The following is a 9,608-nucleotide window of genomic DNA, read 5'->3' on the forward strand; positions in this document are numbered from 1 at the left end:
AAATCTGTGTTCCAATTTCATTATTAAAGCCTCATTTATAAAGAAATTTTATTAAGTGAAGCACACTGCTACTAAAAGATAATCGACTGCTCTCTATTGTTACATTTTCCATATATCTGTCATTGCCCTTAACTTCAGAACAGCCCCTGCATAATTAATTGTACAGGCAGCTTGCCTCTGATTGAGGATGCGCATTAATACTGGATTAGTCTTAAACATAGGAAGGGAAGATTTCCTGTGGAAAGCTTGGCATATGCTTCTGTAAGCAGTTTGTTTTCACTCTGTGTTCACGTATGTAGCAATTGTAGCAGTGCTGCAAGAAATAAAATCTAATCCTTAAAAAGCAGCTTCAGGAAGTGTAAGATTTCCTGGTTATTTCAAATCAAAATCGGTGATATGCAGATAACAATCATTCTGCAATTTAAAATCTGTTTTGAGGGTAGGTGGGTAGATACTGTCTAACTGCTGTGAAGTCAATGAAGACATTATTAATGCAGAAATCATATTATTTCAAATACCATGGCAACCAAACATCTCAGATAATTCTCAGAGGCTATATGTATGTACCATATAAAGGAAGAATAAAATTATTTATATGACTGATCTAACCAAAGTAACAAGTGTGGTAGTTTAACACGATGGGCAGCACTACAAAGCCACTTTCTTACTTTCCAGCCCTCCCGCCCCACTGCGGGTGCCTCCCCATGGGCTGGAGCTCCGGCCCTGGCCCTGCTCTGGCAGGGGCACCCATGGGCTGAAGCTCCTTCAGGCCTCATCCACCCTGCCCTGACCTCGGTACCCTCAGGGCTGCTTCTCTCTCCTTTGTCAGCCCACTCCCCCAGCTGCTGTGCAGCAGTTGTTCCCTCTTTGAACTTTGCTTTCCCGGAGCACACCCACTGCTACTCACAGCTCAGCTCTGGCTCTTTTGGGAATCAGGTCATGTAGATAAGAGAAAAACAGTGGAAGTTATACTCCTTGATAGTGGCATTTCGGACTCTGCCTTTCATGAGACATCTGTGAGAAATCTTAGCATACAAGATTTGAGAAAATTTAAATGATGTGCGTACAACACTGAAAGAAAAAACTGCATTCAGCTGTACATTGCCCAAATCTAGTGCTGGGCTACCCCGGTGGTTTGCCTTCATTTTAGTACTGCCTGTGGCTTTCACTGAGACTGCAAGTGATGGAGTGTCTCTCGTTAAATAAACAGATATGCAAAAGACTTTGGAAAATAGGATTAACTTCAGCACGACATTAACACATAGCAGAAATGGTATAAAAAAGACATGCTTCACCTTAGGGAAATCAGCCGTGTAAATATAACAGTGGAAACTCTGTGGGGTAGCAGATCTACAGAGGAGGGCGTAGGGCTGCGCACAGCCACAGCCTAACACCAGTCAACAAGATTGCTGTGGCAAAAATGAAAAAAAACCATCATATAAGAGAACTATGTGCCAATTTTGTGTTGGTAGAGCTAAAATAGAGAGCTGTGGCCAGGTTTGGGCACTGTGTTTCAGAGAAACGAAAAACAACCAGAGGGAGAGTGAAAGTCTGAAAGACAAGTGTTTAAGATGAGACATGAATACAAGTCCAACAAACTGTTGAGAGTTGGAAAACCCCTGACATCAAAGGGTACCTTTTCTGAATTACTCAGAAGCTGAATCTTCCTGCTTCTCATGAGTTCTTTCTTTCCTATGAACACTTCGAAACAGAGGAAAATATTCTCCCAATGTCATTCTTTGAACTAAAATTATATGTAGTTGCCATCATATGGAAATATAAATTTTTACAAATTTACTGAAATGTATACTGTTGTTTTTTTCGTGTGTGTGTGTCAGAAAATCTGTAGCATTGGGTTTTTGCAGCAGCATGAGAAACAAAAGTTCTGATGTACGAAGAGCGAGTACCCTGGTGTAAAAATGAGGTGTTAGTTCTGACAGGGTACCTTGCTTAATGAGACGGTTGTTGAAATGGGCTGCACCTCATACCAAATTACTTTGACTATTGAGGTAAGCCTCCTTCAAAAACATCTGAGTTTCATAGACTCATAGAATCCTTAGAGCTGGAAGAGACCTTTAAAGGCCATCTAGTCCAACTCCCCTGCAAAGAACAAGGACACCACAGCTAGATCAGGTTGCCCAGGGCCTGATCCAGCCTCATCTTGAAAGTCTCCAGGGACAGGGCATCAACCACATCCCCAGGCAAGCTGTTCTAGTGCCTCACCACCCTCATTGTAAAGGAGTTTTTCCTTATATCTAACCTAAATCTCCCCTGTTCAAGCTTGAAACCATTTCCCCTTTTTTTATCACAACAGATATTAGTAAAAGAGCCTGTCCCCTTCTTTCCTGTAGCTCCCCTTCAAATATTGCAAGGCCACTACCAGGTCACTTCACAGCCTTCTCTACTCCATGCTGAACAGCCCCAGCTCTTTCAGCCCATGTTTCAGAGTCTCTGTCAGCTCTTTAGTACTTCCTCAGTGAGTACTTCCTCAGTGAGAAAAGTTTTTTTCCTTCAGAGCTCAGAAATCCCCAGTGATTATCACCAGATGAACAGAAAATCACTGCTACATTTGTTTTACTGTTCAGCAAGGCTGAACCTCTGCCCCAGCTGGACTGAGAACTTCTGACGTAGGAGTTTTCTAGCTCCAGCAGAGCCAGAGCCTTATGGCATTCACTGTTAATGTCGCTGTGCGATTTTGAGACTCTCAGCAGTTGCAGTGAGATTTGTAGAGCCATAATATCAGCAGGAAGATGACAAGTGAAGAGTATCAGAGGGCATAGGGATTAACTGAGGAGGTGACACTCCAAGTAATCTCATAGGTTCTCACAGTTCTGGTTCTTTCTGATTCTAGGCCGAGAAATGTTTAATCTGGTCTCTGGATAAATCAGCCTGGCCTGAAGCCAGCTGCATTTGGATCTGCTTCAGCAAAAGCAAACCATGTTTGCTACGCAAGTTATATTTTTCACTTTCAAAGCCAGTCTGTTTCAGACACTTGTCTGTAGGCACGTCTTTCAGACTTTCACTCTCCCTCTGGTTGTTTTTCGTTTCTCTGAAACACAGTGCCCAAACCTGGCCACAGCTCTCTATTTTAGCTCTACCAACACAAAATTATTCATGGCACATAGTTCTCTTATATGATGGTTTTTTTCATTTTTGCCACAGCAATCTTGTTGACTGGTGTTAGGCTGTGGCTGTGTGCAGCCCTACACCCTCCTCTGTAGATCTGCTACCCCACAGAGTTTCCACTGTTAGATTTACTCGGCTAACTTTCAAACCTCTGTTACTAGTTCAGTGACAATCTGTGGTTAGAGCTAGATTGTCGGGATGCAATTTCTTTTCTATGGTCTAGCGAAGCATGACAGCAGGGTTGGAGTGATCACCAGTGGCTCTGCTTTTTTTCTTTTACTCATCATTTGAGGCTTAGAAGGAAGAGATCCGGCCATTCCATGCTGGTGACATGTGTATGTGAGCTGGCAGAATCCATAATTATAGAGGCTGCTTTCTATTTCTGGATAAAGTGTAATGTTTTTTATTATAGTACCACCTAAGGGCCCAACATTGTACAAGCTCTACCCTGTAGGCTGTACTCCCTTGTCTTTTTTTCCTATCACATGAAGGTTGTTTGACAAGATAGGATTCTCTTCTTTCCTCTAGAAATGCATAGACATGACAATTAGTGATGGTTGCTCATGGCTGGTAACCCAAGAAGAGCTGTTTTCTGGATTAAGCACTAAGGGGTGGGTGGTGATGGACAAACTGTCCATCACAGTGCACATTTCTCGCAGAGTTATACAAGTGGGAGGAAAACAAAATGATGATGAAGGCTAGAACCATGTGACTTTTGGCAACCTGAAGACAGCTCATTTTCCACCTGCAAATCTGCATCTGTGAAGTACATTTAGTGCCCTGGTAGCAGCTGGGAGGCTGGGGGCTCCATCCAGCAAAGCAGAGCACCAACATCAGCATCAGCAAAGCCTGACCTCCCAGCACCACATGGGAAGAAGCAAGCCTTAGTAGGGGTAAACTTCCTGCAGTGGAGAAGGAGGTCTTGATTCATGACTAGCTGGCTAAGGGAGGTTGTTTCTTGATGGGGCTTGAATCTGAGGTACTGGTGACTGTTAAGGCTTGTTGGGCCCTTGGACTTTTATCCTCTGCTGCTTTTCCATATGACCAGCAATGATACTGGCAAGGGAAAGCATTGAGCATATCAAGCATAATTACATTACTGGTTGTGAGGGTCAAAGCCCTAAAGCAGTTTTCTCCTTGATCCTACTACAGAAGAGAAATCAAGGCTTTGAGGGAATATTGATAGATGCTGCAGATCATTGGCTGGATGAGCAACTGGGATCAACAGTTTGTTTTGTTTTGTTTTGTTTTATGACTGTGAAGCTCTCTGAGTGTCAGTAATAGCTAGGAAGAAACAGGATTCACTTGTCAAAGTAGGGCACAAGTCACACTGCCAATTGGCTGGGCAACCTGGTGAGGAGAGTGGAAATGACAAGATGATGACCCACAATCAACTAAGGAAGTGGTGGACCACTTTGGCAAGCAAATTGCATGGGATGATGTGGACAAGACACTTTGTAATCAACAGAACAAGGTGAAAGGGCCCCAGTTAAGCAAATGCACATAAATAAGCAAGTACTAATATCACAACGTTACAGAGAAAGCTCTTATTTCTTTTCAGAACTATCATTGTGACTTGGTGCTCATCTGAAGTACTTGCATATCTATGCATGCAGCAGGGATAACCAACAGGGGGAATAAGAGATTGCAGGAGGAATTAGAAAAGTTGTGACAAGCAATAAGAAGTTCAGCTAGAGACCAGTATCCCAGACTTACTAGTGTACACTTGAGACTGATACTAAATCCAGCACTGTTCAACTTCTTTATTAGTGACCCAGATAGTGGTACACAGTGCACATTCAGCAAGTTTACAGATGATATAAAATCGGGAGGAGTTGTTGACAGAATGAAATAGAGGAAATTTTATTTAAACATTAAAAAAAACCACACAAAACATTTTTACTATAAAATGGAACACATTGTCCAGGGACTGTGGAGTTTCCATCCTTCGAAATAATCAGAACTTGACTTCAAAAAGGTCTGAGCAGAGTGGCCTTTTCAACATTACGTGTTTTGTGATACTGTGCCAAAACAGGTTAACTGAAGAATAGAAAAGTTGCAATTAGCAGGAAATACTGTTATTAAACTTCAAATGGAGGTTTTGAAAGCTTTCAATTCTCTCACAATAGGAAATATGACAATGTAAGTGCTTGTGTCATTCACCAGCTTTTGGAATACAATTCTACTGCACTGGTAAAGCATATTATTAACTTCTCACTCATTTTTATTAATGATTCACATCAACTAAAAAACCATTGCTGTACAATTTCAATCAAATTTCAATAAAGGAGCAGATATATTTAAATATAGTGCCTGCGAGGAAAATAAATGGAACAGTATTTAAAAAAATAAACAGAAATAACATCTTGCTGAAACAAAGCATTCATAAAGATGAGCACAATGCTCCCTGTGAGAAAGTATGGTACTTGGACAAGTTTCATGGTGTGGAAAATCAAGTTAATGTAGGACACTTAACATGAATGGTCACCTCTCCCAGTGTAATTTATGAATACACACAGTACTGTATATCTCTGTCAGTACAGTTACAACTTCCGCCTGGTGACGCTTGTTCTTGATCTGAATAAGTACGATCTCAGTCTTAAGTGTTCTTCAGAATCTACTCATCTAAAATGGGAGCAGTGATTTTAAGGACTTCTAAAGCTCTTCAGGAAACTGCCTAGATTCAGTACTATTGTAGGAATCACAAGATCTCCACATCTTTAGTCTGGAGGTGTTGCATGTGGTTGCCATTTTGCTCTTCATTATTGCAGGCACATTTCATTTGGTTCTCCAGCTCACTGCAAATTTCTTGTAAGCCCTCAAGCCAGCAATATTTCACTGTATTTGCACTAATAACTATGTACCAGATGCCAAGACAAACATTCATTGGTCCAGTGTGGTAAAAAGGAAAAAAAAATTACTACCTTCCACTTTTGTCTAAATGGCAAAAGCTCCTTTCTTCACTGACACCAAACACAAGAACATTACATTTCATAAAAAGTTAATGTCACCACATAAAAGGAATAGCTTTTCTAATGTTCAACTTTAACAAACAGCATAGGAGGTTTCCCCTGTCCTGCATTTACAGAGGACTTTGTTGTATACCGTAGTCAATACAGATGAGTTAAATAAGAAACCCTGTAGTGTAAATGTGGCTTTAAGTACTTGCAATTATATTGATGCCAGTGGCATTTTGCCCACTTATATACATAATTCCTTTCATAATCAGATACTTTGAACTTGAAACAAAGATGGATATAAATAAAGGGAAAAGATTTGAAACTTCTGATATGGTTGCACCTGGAGTTTATTTTTATTTACTTTAGAAATAACAGAGGTTGTGAAATATCAGTCATGACAAGTGCATCAATGGCAAAAAAAAAAAAGCTTTTAGAGGTGTTCAAATCCATCCTTTGGACTCAGATTTTTTACAGAAAACTAGATGATGCCAGGAAGAAAGCATTGAGATTTCTAAGGAAGAATTTTCTATACATGTTCTTGCCTGTTTGAAAGAGACAGAAAAGGGGAGAGGAGTGAGCTTCAAGTTGTGTTTATACATTTTCATTTATATTTATATTTAAATGACTCACAAGTCAGTGGAAATCACAATTTTCAAGTGCTGCAATGTAAATTGCCTGGAGCATTTCTAAGTAATTTCTGCTTTGTTTTTTTATTTTCCCTTCTTCACTTTTTTTTTTTTTTTTTTTTTAAGATCACCATGGGCTTGTGTCTTACTCATTTAAGGTAGCACGGTTGTACTGATTCTATCAGATGTCAAGCGCTTCCAATGACAGTGCTACTATGTTAAGAAAATTAACTCTCATAACACAGATCTTCCAAGCTTCAGAGAGCGAGGTCTCTGCCAGCACTCTGAGGCTGGCTCGTTGAAAACTGCACAGAAAGATCAGCTAAGGCAGAAGCATCAGTTTATAGTACATAAATGTAAAGTTTATGCTTACAGTAAATCATAGTTTTAAAAAGCCATCAGGAATTGCTTTCATACCAAAACAGAGGATCAAGACTGGTTACTGATTAGCAGAATTAAATATTGCCATGAGCAATAATCAACAGCCTGAAGATAAAGTACCTGAAAAGGCTCATGTTCATACTTTATCTTGTTTCCATTTATACCCCTTAGCCTTGTGGTGCTAAATAAGGCTTGTGGAATTATGTAATTCTGTATTACTTATCTTTTCTGCAATTACTTGAAGGAAACATTTTCATTTTCTTAAAATGGGCATCATGCAGTGCTGTAATTTCATTCAGTAAAAATTAACAGCTATGAGAGATGCCAAAAAGTAAGTTCAAGACATGCTATAGACACTAGCAAATAAACTCATCTGAGATATGAGTCTCAGATTAGGCCAACAAATTCATTTTTTGTTCAGATCCTGTGTACTTGAATGCTTTAAGACTCTTTGGTGTCTGACATTTGAAAATTAAATATTTACAATACTGTTAGTTTTTCTTTTGTTGTTGTTTTTTTGCTTTTTTTTTCCTTAGAGGTTAACTGGTAAATTATATGAAGGTTGCTCCAAAAGTAATACCTCCTATTAATCGACATGAAAACTACAACAAATAGGATGCATTACTTTCAGAGCAGCCCTTGTACAAGAGAGGCTTGTTTAGATGAGCAGTGTAATTAATACATGTCAGCAAACTTCTGTCAGCTTGATTCATAAAAGAAAGTCGCTATTGCTCAATGCTGTCTCAAGTTCCTCTAATTTTTGTGCAGGAGCTTTTCTGACATGTAGCAACGGCATCTTTGTCACAGTGGTGCTTATACATGCCCAGAGCGTTCCACACTGCAGTCAGTTCTTTGTCATGTGATATTTTAAAGTCACCCCTAGAAGCACTTCACTATGGGGCCACAAATGATAAAAAGCATTTGTGCAGAGGCTGCATTTGTAATGCCACTGTGTTCCACTGATCATCTGATTTACCAAAGAGTGATTGTGATTCTTTGGTAATGAATCATTAATAGCAGCCTACCTTCATTTCATCACAGCACTGTGCATAGTAGACTCACACACAGGCACCTGGACTCAGAGCCTTTCTCAGCCACTGTGGGTCTGGAGTAATGCCTCTTTCTTTGGGCTCCTCTCAGCTGCTATATTTCCATGGAACACCAGAACCGTGACTTGTCACACTCCGTGAGTTATTAGCACCTATTCAGTCACATAAATGATTGCTGTTATTCACGGCCATTCTCAAGTCTTACTTATTTAACTCAGAGACAGATATATTCTGAGGTATTGGTTACTGCACAGATAATATTATTTTCTCTTTTAATAATTTGATACTTATGTTATCTTTTTAAAATGGTTATTCCAACTGCAAACATTTCCTTATCAAAGACCCAACCTCCTTATACCACACTGACCTTATGAGTCAGCTGTGCAGTGTCACTTGGTACACAATCAGGAGAACACAGCAATAATGTCAAATAAAGATATATCCATAGCAAACATTTAGAATCAAGAGCTACGAAGTCCTTCTTTTCTATTTCTTTGCTCCTTACAACACTGCTGTATGACTGAAACTTCAATGGATTTAGGAGTACTTGCTGAGGAAATGACTTGGCCGCCATTCAAACAAGCATCCCGCACCCAGGAGCAGCTGGGATCAAAATATGTTTTTTTAAACCTGTCAAAAGATGTGTTGGCCAGAGGTGGTTAAAGTAAGACACGGAAACTTCCTTTTGTCAGCCTGGCTTTGATGATGAGTGATATGCCCTCTATTTTGGCTGCGATTGCGTTCCCTACAAAGGAAGCAAAGCACCACACTGATTTTGCAAAAATGCTCTCTTTGTGGTTTGACAGCAACGTAATTGAGTCTGGCTGTCTGCTGCGTGAACGCTTTCTATGTACACCACAGCAACAGCCCAGCTGAGGGAGCTGCATCAACACACCCCTTATTCCACAAAGTGCAATGGTGAGTGCCCTGCCAGTCTGCCTGCCTGCCTGCACCAACTCATGGCGGGGTTAGATGGAAACCAGCACCAGATAAAGGAGAAGAAAATAAGAAAAATCAGAAGCCACAAAGCAATGCTAAGGGAAAGGGATTACCTATTTTTTTTTTTTTTTAATAACTCAGATCAGCTCTGTCTGAAGAGTTGAAATAAAAAAGAAAAAAAGACTTTTTATATTAAAGCAAAAATTTTTCTGGTCCATAGTGGAAAACAAATTTGGCTATATAATAATTTTCCAGGAAGACGTTTTTGAGGCTTACAGAATAGCAAAAGAAGGCCTGTAGGGACAGGACATTGGTTTTAAACTGAAAGAGGGCAGATGGTTTAGAATGGATATAAGAAGAAAGTTCTTCACTCAGAGCAGTGAGACGCTGGCACAGCTGCCCAGAGAAGCTGTGGATGCCCCATCCCTGCAGATATTTGAGACCAGGTTGGGTGGGGCCCTGGGCAGCCTGAGCTGGGGGGTGACAACCTGCCCAAAGCACAGGTTGGGAGTAGATGGGCTTTAAGG

Source organism: Meleagris gallopavo, chromosome 1, assembly GCF_905368555.1.
Source record: "Meleagris gallopavo chromosome 1, MGAL_WU_HG_1.1, whole genome shotgun sequence".
Lineage (NCBI taxonomy): Eukaryota > Metazoa > Chordata > Aves > Galliformes > Phasianidae > Meleagris > Meleagris gallopavo.